Here is a 13,884-nt window from a genome sequence, read left to right as displayed (position 1 = left end):
GCCATCACACTCAAAAGAGAAGAACTAATGAGGAGACTTTTTCTCTCAGACAAATAGACATCCTTAAGCTGTGAAAAATATATAAGAATGTCTATATCAACCCTGTTTTAGTACCAAAAAAATAACTGATACCGACTTTTCCATGTCCCAATTCCTTAGTAGTCATATCGACACGTGCTTCTGTTTGAGGATGTTTGACAACTCTAGTACTCCAGCAAATTCCTGATAATCAACTATCGGTTTAACCATTATAGATAAAAGGGCTTCTAGAGTATCATATTAACTTTTGGGGTATGTGTGGGGGTGTGTGTGTGTGAGAGAGAGAGTGTGTATTCATACTTTTAATTTACATAATTGTATTCTTGATATTATCACCTCTCTGGGTCAAACTACCTATTCTCTGTTATGTCCCCACAGCATATTCCCATTATATGGCTCCTATAATACTGTCACTAAGTATTTGGGATTATTCGGAGGTGTCATGAGTGTGTATAGTCCTTGCTGTATTTTCAAAGAGCAAACTGTGTCACATCAAGTTCTTCTATATGGGTGGGTTAAATGTGGAGCTAAGTATATTGTGTTATGGAACGTCACGTGAATGACAACCCAGATTTTCTGGGACTGACATGTTCTTAATAAGAGTATAAAGTAAAGATGGAAACTGTAGTGTAATTTTCAGGGACCTATATGTGAGACTAGGGTATTTTTTCACTTTGCCCATCGCTGTAAGGACTTTAATGCCTTCTTCATCAAATGAACCAGGTAACTCAGGAGTAATTACATGGCACTGCGAAGACTTTGATAATTTCATCAACTGAACCAGGTAGCTCAGGAATAATTACATGGTCAAACATGCAAAATAAATCAAGGCAGGTCTTAGTCCAGCAGATTTTATATAACGTTCATTTGGGTAGGCATTCCCCATAATTAATGATAAATAGAGTGAATCCTGGCAAAAGAAACATGACAAAGGGGAAATTTGAGAAACTGCATGATTTCTTCATGTCCATTAAATAAGAGCGTACAATTTTAAACATTGCAGCCCATAACTTGTAAGTATTTAAACAGAATGCTAAAGTGCCTTGTTGGAGATTTACTCTTCTAATCTGAGTACACTTAAGGACAATGGAAACAAAGATTGCTTCTCATCTCCCAGTGGCCATGGGAAAACGACTTTGAAATTCAGAAATGGCATCATAAAATAATATTGAGAAATGACAGACAGAACATGACAATATTTAGAAATATGGCCAATATGGGAAATAATAAAACCTATCTGATGGTAATGTGAAAAATATGTCTACTAATGGAAATATTTGAGTCAAATGATGTCAACTTGTAAATATCCTCTAACACTGGAGAGTCACTTATCCAAACAGTAGACAATTTTATATTTGTGGAGAGAAGTATGGTAACTGCCTAGTAATCTCAGTTGCATTAAGATCTCGACTGTGCATAGTTCTGTATTCATGAATATATGAGAAACACTTTACTTAATCCATTTGATAATAGTTTATGCCCAAGTATTATTCTATTATTCTCTCAATATTATAAAATCTTATTACTAAATATGTATGCTAGTGTCAGTCTATGAATATTCCAAGTAATTGCAGATTTTAAATTACTTAGAGGAATTTTCATTTCTTGCATTTTTAATTTTATTTATTTATTCTGAAGTTCAGCTCAGTTCCAGAAAATGGGCTTTCTTCTTTAGGAACTCATTTAGTATTTATTATAGTGAAAGAATAATAATAATTGTTTAAGCCAGGTGTTGTAGAAAGATATTGGAAACTAATCCAGCAAAGAGGTTTACCAAGGTCTATGTAGTCCTTAGGGTTCAATTTCAGACAGCTTCTATTTCATTCTAACTTTCCGTTCAGTAGTGTCTAAAATTTGTGTCAATTTCTCAGAGATGTACCCTTAACTGTGATAAAAAGAAGCAAGATCATTTTAATTCCTCCTTTAAGACAATAAACCATCTTCAAATTATTTTAACAAAGTTCTCATTATGGAATGTTTTGGACTTTTCTATTTTGGTTTCTTTCAACTTATAACTATTACTTTTTAATTTTACATGATGGAAAAATTGAAAACTAATGATAGCTCTGATCTGTTTTTTACTAATTGCTACTTGTCTTTTCAAGAATGGCACATTTTTCAAGTTATTTTAAATACTGAGTCACACTAATTTTTTTCACCATTTTATTGCTATTTATGTGACTTCATGTTAATTGGTATTTTATTTTAATGAGATACATGCACCAGTTTTGAGGCTCTCTCTCATAAAGTTATTGCAATATAAACATCATTTGTTTCTAAGCAGCCTGCAAAGTTTTTGTATCCTTGGTGATAAAATTATCTGCCTCCCTTCTATAAATTCATTAATAAGTATTTGGAATTTTAACAGGAACTATGTCAGATTTTAATTATTTAGACTTTTAAAGTTAACCTTATGAGGTTTCCCTAATTATTTTCCATTGTCTTATTAAAGTGTGTCCTGAGATTCCACATTTCAACACATTTATTAACACATTTAACACATTTCAACACAATGAACTACAATGGTTTCTGTTTGACTTGTTTTTTTCTACCTTTTGACAAAGACTCTCTCCTTTGACAAAATAGGAGTTATCCACATCAGAGTGCTCTTTCTGACTAGTCCTTGACCTTGGGCTCTGTTCTCGTCCCATTTACTCAAGATTTAGCAAGAATCCTGCAGGATCAGTTTACTGAAAATCCTTCACCTTTGATAGCTTGTCACCTTGTCCTGCCTTCCTCAAGAATCTTGTTAGGCTTGATGTTTTCTCTTGATGAAACCCCCTACTTTTGGTGTTTCCTCTTAGTGATTTTTCATCCGCTGACTTCCACCCTGCTCCTTGCTTATAAACCTCCTCTTGTCCTTGTATTTGTAGTTCAGTCCAACCCTTCTCTTCTACTACAAAACCCATTGCAGTAGTTTTCTTAAATGATGCCTCTCTTAAGGCCTTTAACAAGAGCCATGATTTAACAAGAGCTTTTTAATATTTTCCAGGGGAATTTTTTGGAATTATAATTTAAATATTTGCTTAATGCACAATACCAACAATTATTATCTAAAGTTTGTTTCCTACCTTCATTTTCATCTATTTCACTTTGTCCACAAAACATCATCCTCATGCAAACCCAGCCACAAACTTCAGTACTGCCAAGTGCTATTTAAGAAGGGCACTAAATTTTGTGCCCCACCAGTTCATAGTCTTCAGCCCATGCTATGTCCACATCTCTACCCACAATCTTTCTGGTTGATTTACTCGGATCATACTTCTATTCTCTCAGTAATTATCCTAAGCTTCTACTTTTTCTTCAGGCTCAAAATTCTATAAGCCCTCTCATCTCACATAAACATCACTTTGTTCTTAAGGCACATAACTAACAGGAGTCATCAAGAGAAAATTCCTTCAGTATCCTGCATAGCCTGGAATGAATTTTGATTGGTATCTGCTATTTCTACTATTGCAGCATAACTATGAATTTCCTCCTGTTTGATGACAGTATTTTCCCCAGTGTTCTCAATATCATTCCTCCAGACATATCTCATATTTCAAGACCTTTAACTTTTTCGTTTTGGCCTTACTGACTAAACACAGAAATTTTAGACTAATATTTTCTACTGGGAGTGCTACTTGAGGCATGTGTTAAAATTATACATACTTTTTCTGTAACTGAATAAAAATCTTTTTACCATTTATTCTAAGTGTTTTTGTTAGCAATATAAGACTTTCCTAGGTATGGTGTTTCAGTTAAGCTTGGTATAAAAGGTGCCTTACAAGGGACTTTGCTTATGACCAACACATTTTGGTTTAGGGTCATAGCTTCAAAATTACCTACTGAGTTAGAACTTGTATTTTAATAGCTTCCTCCTGGGATTCATATGCACTTTAAGCTCAAGAAGTACTGGTCTAGGACAGTGGTTCTCAATGCTGGCTATACATTAGAATGTCCTAAAAATCTCTCTAAAATTAATACAAATGCCTAGAATCTTTTTGAAACTACTTAAATCAGAATCTTGGAAAATGGTAAGACCCATATTCCTTGCTCTCCTTTCTCTCTTTCTCCCTCTTTTCGTTCTTTCTTTCCTCCCTCTCTTCCTACTTTCCATCCTCCCATCCATTCCCTCCCTCCTTCCTTCATTCCTTCCTACTTTCTGCCTCTCCCTCCTTTCATCCCTGTATCCATTCGTTCTTATTTTCCCTTCTAAAGCTTCTCAGGTGGAATTCTAAAATGCAGCCAGAACAGAAAACAATCAGATTATTAATGATGGAACTATGCTGTGTTTCTACTCTGCTATTTATTAATTATGCCATCTGCACAAATCAGTTAATTTTTTCTGGTTTTGACTGCATCATCTGTTAAACTAGAATAATAACATCTACCTCAAATAGTTGTTCTATAAGCACAGTACTTAAAACAATTTCTCATAGAAAACGACTCTCACAAAGTGGTAACTATAATTGTGATTGGTAGAAGTGGAGTTCTTGTGATATTGCAAGGAAAATAATTTCCTGAGACCTGTACAAGAAGATGGGGTTCTGTGGCAAACTTTTTTGATGATGTATATAATTAAGGGGTTCCCCTGACTTCCCAATGTCTCACATTTGTCTTGCCATAGAAAAGGTCCAATCTTGTCTTCAGCAGGGACAAATAAAAGCCACAACCCAGAGATCCTGTATCATATTAGAGCTCAGTCCAGTACAGCATCTGGCTAGACTAGCCTGTTTCCAGCTGTAGTCCATTGCTGGTGCTGTGGTATTCAAGCTTCCTTCTGCATCCTGTGTGTGGGACCCATCTGACCATGGGTTGCATGGCTACTAAGGCCACATGGCTATGGAGGGAGGATGCGCAGTGCATATTGAGGACAGACAGAGACAGAGAAAGAGCTTCTTTGTTCTGTGGATTATATTAGCTGGGACTTGGAAAAGACCAACAGGTTTTTTTCAAAAGAACCAATTTCTCAGGCTTTCGTGGACTTTGGATGGGTTTACACCCCCTAGTTAGACTGACAAGCCTGTATGGTCCAGTGCCTCCCCCTGTCCTCCCCAATAATCCAGTACCAGAGGGAGGAAGGGAGGAGTGTTAATCCCCTTGGCGGAGCACAGTGCTGTGGTCCCCTGGAGAGTGAAAAGCTGTAGCTTCTGAGTGAAGCAAACAGGCTCACGCTCCTCAGTTTATTAAGCTCAATGTCTAGTTCCTTTTGTTCTTCTTTCCTTTATTAATAATTAAATACTGACAGTAATATAATTATTTAAATTATATCATGCTTATTTATTGTGTGAATTTGATTCATCTGAATATAAAGAAGACCTGTTTTCCTCAAACTTCAAGGCTTTGCATCAATTTAATTTGCTTCCAAGATATTAAGACTTGACGAAACTGTGGTACTTATCCTTGTAGATTTAAAGAACAGTCTTAGCACCTCCTATATTGCTGCAGTGTGTAGTTTTTTTTTTTTTTTTAAATCAAAGAGCATTATAACATGTTCTCTGGTAATTTCAGAGAAAGGCCATCTCTTGCCATTTAAAGGCTTTCAACAACTTCTGCTCACTTTTCTGAGCCTTATTTATCTATTTCTTTTCATGTTGGTGAAACAATTATAGTTGTGTGTTTTATATCTTTGGCAGATACATGGACAAAGTAGATTTTCTGATAATTTTGAGGAAGAAACTCATTTTAACATCCTGAAAAGGAAAAAAGTGCTTTCCCCCAATAGGAATAATACAAACACATTATAAAATTATCATGTAAAATTAATTAATCTCAGTACATCTCTGTAAACTGGATCCATTATAAATTTGTTTCAGATAATAAATTACTCTAAGAAATAGTTTGAAGGATTATTGAGAATATAAGTAACCTAGTCTTTGAAAGTCAAAACAGCTAACATTTTTTTTGCCTCTCTTCTTGTAATAAAGCTGGAAAAAGACAAAAACAAAATAAACATAGAGCTGAAAAGTTGAGGAGGATGATCAACAAATGACAAGAGAATGCAGAAAAATTATGGAAGCAAGAATGCTGATGGGCATGCTGAGACTTGAAATGAGCCTAGAGGCCCGCATTCCATCATGAAGGACCTGCAGAAGGGGTGGGAACTCGTGTGCCCCTGGCAAAACCCCAGCACGTCTGAGCTCCGGGGCAGTGAATAAGATGGGAGTGGCAAGTTGGGCTCTAACCAGGAGGGTTCACTTGGGGACAGTGTAAAGCTCTGCTTTCTTAGTGTGCCCCTCCATTCCTAACCCACAGAGTGCCAAGAGTTAACACTTAAGATGGGGGTTGTATGTGGGCAGAAACAAGTCTCTCTTCAGAAAAAAAAAGTTAAATCACATAGGCTTTTAGCTAGAAGGCCAGTTTCTACACCGTGGCCTGCTTTGTACCTCACTGCAAAGGTCTAGCAATGAAAACTTCTCTTCAGAGAGAGGTAAGTTGTAGAGAAAAAAAACTCCAAAACCTGTTAATACAACAGAAGAAACCTGCACCAGTTACACAGTTCTTTTTGAAATTTATACCAGACCATCAAGAATCTCTAGATGTATTTACAGATAAATAGTGTAAAAAGCAATGGCCACCCAATATAAAATAATCAAACTCATAGAAGCAGAGGATGAAATGGTAGTTACTTAGGTTGGGAGGGAGAGGGAAATGAGGAGAAGTTTATCAAAGGCTACAAATTTTTAGTTATGCAAGATGAATGAGCTTCAGAGAACTAATGTATAGCATGGTGATGATAGTAAATATAGTATAGTACACTTGAAACTTGTTAAAAGAACAGATCTTAAGTTAAATCTTCTCAACACATACAGTGTTAACTATATAGAAGTGATGGATATGTTATTTGACTTGATTTTGATAGTCTTTTATTATGCATACACATTAAGTATTATAATTTAAATTTGTATAATGTTTACATGTCAAAGTTATCTAAAAAAAAAATAGTTCAACTGATAAAAAGAAAAGATAAAAAAGACGACAGGCTCCCAAGCCAACTGGTTATTGAGTAAACAGAGAGTTTTTAAAAAGGGTTGATAATTATCCTCCAAAGAAGACAGGAATGTGGCTTAAACACAGTGTGCAACTATTGTAAGTAGAAAAAGGAACAGAAAGAAATAGCAGTGAATTTATATTTAAAAATAAGAGTACGGATATTGAAAATAAAAGTCAAAGGGATAGAAAATAAGTTAAATGGACATCTCAGAATTTGAATAGATGAACAAAGAAAGTTTTCAGATGAGTTTTTTATAAATGGCAGAAATTTGCATATCCAGGAATCACAGAAAAAGAGAACTGAGGTAATAGAAGTTAGGAAATTATTATGAGATAATATAATTTCCCACTTATAGAGAAATGACTTTTCACATGAAAAAACCCTGCTGAATATACAGCTCAATGAATAAAAAGTCATCTATCTCCACTTGAGTACATCATCCTGAAACTAACTGCAGAATACTAAGGACAAAGAGACAAACTTAAAGACTTCCAGAGAGGAAAAAAGGAAAATGTGACTTTCAAAAGAACAAGAATTAAAATATTCTTAGGCATCTTCTCATTAAGACTAGATGCTAGAAGATAATTCATATTTCTGAGGAAAATTGAATTAGAAGTTAGAATTTTTACCCAATTGATGAAGTATGAAGGCAGAATAAAAATAATTTCAAACATGTAGAGATTGAGCAAGTAAATCTTCCACATGCCTTTTTTTATGAATATTTTGAATAAAGAAGCTATTGAACTCCAGGAAACAGTAGTTCAAAGAGGACAGGAAAGGGAAGACTGGTATGAGTCCTTGGAAGTGACCCATTCAGATCAGATCAGTGGGTCACTGGGAAAAAGTGAGAAAAATCTATAAAAGAGATAACGTAGGAAAAATGGCTAAAAACTAAGAGGCATGGTAAATACCACATAATATAAGAGAAAAAATAAATTAGAAACTTAAAGAGGAACAAAGACAGCTCTATTTATAAGAAAGTCATAGTTCAAATAAGAAGCACAGTGAGATGTGGTGTGGTTTTAATCAACTGACAGTGAAAGAGAAAAGACTGCTGAACCTTAATGTTAGAAATATTCAGATTTAGGTGCCATGATGTTATGTGTGACATTAACCTTACAGAGAGAAAATGTGATCCTAGAAGGAAACAAGTATATTTATGTAATAGTAAATTATAAATGTCTACTATTGATTTTTGACTTACAAATTATTGTTAAAGCGTAGATACAATTGTATAGAATGTATATTAGGAAACAGAAGGTGGGGCAAAAAAGAGACGATGCTACCCTTATTACAATATGTGGCATTGAGCATGAAGGAAACAATAAAAGTCTGAAAAGAGAATACAAAATTTTAAAAATAATAAATACAAATTTGAAATATAAAATAGCTGTCAAATATCTGTATAGTGGAGAATAGTTAGTAAGAGAGGTCCAACATAAAAGAGCTAAGTCTTCACAGAAGAACAAGTCATGTCTTTAGAATTCAACAAAGTAGAATAATATGTATATTACTTAGAGTTTTAGATAACTACAAAAATATTGATGAATGTTAAAAAAAAGTCTTTAGTGGGAATAGGATTGATGAGAAATGAGGTATCTTATTGTTCTATATCCTAAGATCCTATGTACTTTTTGATTGGTTATTGTATGCATGAATTTATTCTAATAATGAAACATTTAAAAATGCTAATTTTAATATTTTAACAAGAACTCCTATGTTGCGTAAATGACTGCTTGCTAGACCCTTTGTTTTTGGTAGTCATTCTTTCTCTAGTTTATTCTTATATCTTTTTATATTTCTTACCATACTCATCCATCTAACATTCTGCCTAATACTGCTACTTATTTGTATTGTTGTTTTCCTTATTACAGGTACTTATTACAGGATAAAAATCCAGGAGTCAGTACAATATAGAATGAATAATCATTAGCTGACTGGTTTCTTATGAAGTTTATTATGTTCTAAAACAAAGAAAAATTTGAACAGTATCCCAACCATGCATTATTTGAATTTTAGTTTCAACTCAAATGAGTAAAATTTTAACATAAAATAATTGCATCTTTAATAAAGACTTTCAATTCATTTTAAGTACATTTTTAAATTATCTAAAATATCTGTGGTAAGAAATTATTAATAGTATTTAATAATCTGATCTATTCTGTATTTTGAAAATCAATGGAAGAAAAATGATAATTACACCTGTCATCTTAGCACTAGTGCCATTAATTAAAATTCTTTGCCTAATATAATACATCTTCATATTGATCTTTTATTATGTTAATGTTACATATTAATCATCAATGTAGAAAGGTTTTTCTTAAAAATCTTTATTTAGTTAAGTCTATAAATTGAATCATGAAAATGAAAAATGGGAGAACATTAAGTTTAGTTATAAGTATTTGGCATCTGACATACAAGCTGTACTTATCCATCTCCTTTTAAGTTAATATTTTGGCCAACAAGAAGATATAGTGGACACTCTTGGTTGCCCAAGCTACAACAGACTTCCTCTTCACCTTATTAACAGAATTCTGTTTTCATTTTATTTTATTTTAATTTTTCTTTCCACATATCCACCTTCACACTCACTCTGTAGAGTCACCCTGATTAATAAATAATCCAAGGCACTGCATTTTCCTGGTGACCAGGATGTTATGCCCCAAATTAAGGAAATTATGGAAGGCATTGAAAGTTCACTGGTCCAGCTCTGGCTGGTGTGGCTCAGTGGATTGAGCACTGGCCTGTGAACTAAAGGGTCACTGGTTCGAATCCCAGTCAGGTCATATGGCTGGGTTGCGGACCAGGTCCCCAGTAGGGAGCATGTGAAATGCAACCACACATTGATGTTTTCCTCTCTCTCTTTCTCCCTCCCCTCCCCTTTCTCTAAAAATGAATAAAATAAAATCTTAGAAAAAAAGAAAGTTCACTGCTGTGGACAAAATTTCCTCTCTTGCCGTAGACAAACAAGAAAGCATAGAGCCTCCACTACCACTGGTGGGCACTTGCGACAAATAGTAAACTAGTCTGAGCATAAAGCTGAGTTCACTAACGGCAAGTTAGAAAGGAATGATTGACAGGAAGACACACAGCAAGGCTTGGACTAGAGTAAAACCTGTAAGGATCCTGGTGCACAAAATTTAAGGAAATATTCTACACTCCTGTGACCCTCATACAGGCCCTGACTCAAGAACCCAAAGGATAATGCGTACAAATCTACACTTTATTGCAGGAAAAAGCTGCAATACAGCAACATCATTAAAGTAAGGATCTACATCAAAGCTTCCTTACAGCAAGAGGTCAAGAGAGGCTAGGTTCAAAGTCAAATTTGCTTCCCTTTGTAAAGGCCTTACTGAAATGCTTTCCCTCTTGGATTGGAACCACCTGACACAGGCATGGAACCTCTCAGAAGCAGGGTGTCCAAGTAATCTCCAGCCCGGGTTTCTTATACTCTTGTTGATCACCAAAACATGTCTTTGCTACATAACCAGCCCAATGGAAGAAACTTTAGGAATCTCTAGGGACATTGTCAGTCTCGAGCCCAAGTACACATCGTCAATCTCACGCTTATCTATAAACAATAGTGACAAACTGGTACAAACCACCTGCAAGTCCCCAGACTCGTGGTTACAAGGCTACAAACTCTTAATCAGTATGTTTCATGCTTTCACCGGAGTTCAGCGCCATACAGGTACAATTCTTACTTCAGTAAAACAACTCAGGTCAACCCCAGGCTTGCTGGAATGTCCCCTTGTTGCTATGCAGACAGACACCTGGTTCTGTGAGGACATCACTAAGATGCTAACAAACTATCTCTGGAGCAACTTCTCTTTCCGGTTTTCTTATAAAATGAGACAACAGATTTCTTTACCATTTAAACTAGTTGATTTGGAGTTACTATTTCTGCAGCTGAAAGAATCTTAACTTATGAAAAGGAGACTCCTTGTCTAAACACTCCTTGTGTAAAGTTATTTGGGGGGAAAATGGGGAAGAAAGGCAAATAGCAACCAAGAGAAAGGCTATATCTAAGCAATTACTGACTCAAGTTCTGTCAGATACTTCTTTGGTACTCCTTTACCTAAGAGAAAAACCTTTTTTTCAAAGACAGCTAGATGTACTCCAGAAACAATTCTACCATATTTAAAACACATTAATATAATGAAGGATTTAGCTCCGTGAGTGTGTTTTGTGGAAGGAAAGACTTTAATTCTGATGATCTTAAGTCTTTTATTTCTATTTATTCCCTTTTTCATACCTCTATTTTTATAATATTCTACTTGGTTTACATTTACTAATTTTATAATTACAAAGTCAAATTTAAAGTTTTCTATAGAAACTGATTATTTATTAAACAATAGTTTAAGCAGTACCCTGCATTCAACAGAGGTCTACACATAGGTATCTATGTCTTTAAGTAACAATATGGTTGAAGAACTACATATTCATATACTTAGGACCTCCTCTGCAATCAAACTTTCCTGTGTTTAGCTTTTAGTCAATCATACCAGTTTAAGAGTTAATTTTTTTGTCTATTTTGCTATAATTGAAACTTTCACATATTACATATGTGAAATATGTAAATGAGAACAAACTAAGAAATAGTTTAAAAAGAGAAACCAACTCCTCAAATTCTGGAAACATTTCATCAGAAGGCAATTTGGTCAGCTATGCAACTTTTGTCGTTTAGAACTGAGCCGCTCGGGGACAGAACCTGTGTATACTTAGAAAGCAGAGAGGTTTGTAATGATCACACTGTCAGGAAATTTTAATTTCCCTTGTGACATTGTTTTCGCCTAAAAAAAGGTTCTGTCAAAATCCATTTAATGGATCCAGAGTATAAGATAATACATGGAGATGCAAAAAAATGTTGGCACTAAAATGTATGATATATGGGTTATACAGCCTCATGAATTTTGAACTTTGTAACTTGCCTGAAAATTTTGGTCCCAAATAAATATCATGAATTAAGTTTTACTTGGAGCTGTTTACTATCAAGTTGATCTGCTGCCATTGTTATAAACTAAACAAATGTTTCTCTTTAAACAATGAATGCTAATAAAACAGACGCCTTTGAAAAAATAGTACATAGAATATCAATGTATACAAGTAGTATGTAGGGCAATATATTATTAAAGTGTTCAAATTATAGCAATAATTGAGGTAAAATTCAGTATAGGTATGTATTATCCTACATATTCTGTACTTCTTGTACAAGTATTAAAACTAGAATTTGATTATCTTTAATGATGATATTTATGTATGACATCTATGAAACTCTTAAAACTCTATTTTATTCTAAAAACTTTTAGAATTGAAACATAGTAAGGTGTGGATTTATTTTAAGCAGGGAAATAAAAAAAAAAACCCTGAAGACTCTCAAATCATGCTGAAAACTAAAATGGGTAGAAATTTACTTGGAAAGCGAACTGGTATCATAAAATGTACCAAATTACATCTCAAAGACCTGGCTTTTAGCCTAGCTTTTCCAGCGGCCGTGTGACCTTTGCAAATTACATTACTTCCCTTGAATTCATGTTTCTCATATTTCCCAAGAATGAATTGAACCATATGTCTATTATCTCTTTCAGCTTTCTTTTTATCTTAGCTTTTATTATCTGTAAATAGCCAAGATCATATATTCTGCCATGGTTTCTACCATCAAACTATCCTCATGAATGTAATTACTTTATAAGCACCGATTTCTCAGTTTTCCTTTTAGATGCATTTCAAATGCTGTAGAATTATCCTAACCATGCAAAACTAACATCTTTATCCTTCCTCCAGCTGCCACAACAGAGGTCGCCCCTACCACTTTGGCTAATATGGTTCCTGCAAATATTTCAATCTCTTCTGATGTCTTTGGCTCATTAGATTAATTTAAAATTTAATTTTTAATTAATTTCTGTGGTAGGAGATGTATGGTGGTCGTGTTCCTTTAAAAACCCATGTGCTGTGGTGAAAGAAAAATTCCTCATAAAGCGCTTAGAAAAGGGTCAAACATTAAATGTCCAATACTTAATTAATGTTTCCTCAAGAGCTGACTCCATCATGTTGAAAGTTAAGGCTTTGTAATGTTAATATAGATGCATAGATTTTTGCTGTGTATTTTGCGATGATTCAATTTGTAAGTATGTTTGAATTTCACACTGATTTTCTAAATGTATCACCTAGCATTACGAATGTCTAACATGTGACCCCACCACAGTGCAGCAGCTCCCAATGCAACGAGGAAGACAGGCACCAAAGAGGAAACTACAAAATGCTGTAAGAGCGCTGAAGAGGAAGCGATGACTGCTGCTTTGGCAAGTCAAGGAAGTTGTCTCAGAGAAAGTGATGCTGGAGTTGGAATTTTGATGAAATCTAGCAGTTCTACAGGAAGACTAGCATCAGGTCTCACCTTTATAGGCACTGGGAACAGCAAGTGCAGAGCCTGGGAAATTTGATGGTGCTTGGTGAGCTTCAGAAACAGGAAATTCAGAGTGTGTGGAAGCTGTGCAAGGTAGAATGGACAGAAAGAGTGCTTGGGACTTAAAAAGGGATTGGGCTGTAGTTGGGCTTTTTATACCATGCCAAGGAATCTGAACTTCACCTTTTAAGGCATGAAATCACTGAAGCATTGTTAAATGAAAGAAATCATTATCTGATTTTCATCTCCTTAAGGGCATGCAAGTACATACCAACAAAATTCTTTATAATGCTCAGAGCGTTCCTTAACCCTTTTACCAAAGGAATGAAAATCAAGTTGTGGATACCATATTGATATAAACGATACAAATATTAAGAGGTGTACAATTTAAGTAGCAGAATTTGGTTCATTTAGTTATACAGTTGATTTCCATATTCACACTTTATATAGTTAACACTTTATA

Source organism: Pteronotus mesoamericanus, unplaced genomic scaffold, assembly GCF_021234165.1.
Source record: "Pteronotus mesoamericanus isolate MK-2021 breed Mesoamerican mustached bat unplaced genomic scaffold, CSHL_Meso_final scaffold_651, whole genome shotgun sequence".
In the NCBI taxonomy this organism is placed as follows: domain Eukaryota; kingdom Metazoa; phylum Chordata; class Mammalia; order Chiroptera; family Mormoopidae; genus Pteronotus; species Pteronotus mesoamericanus.
Note: the sequence above shows the minus strand (reverse complement) of the source record.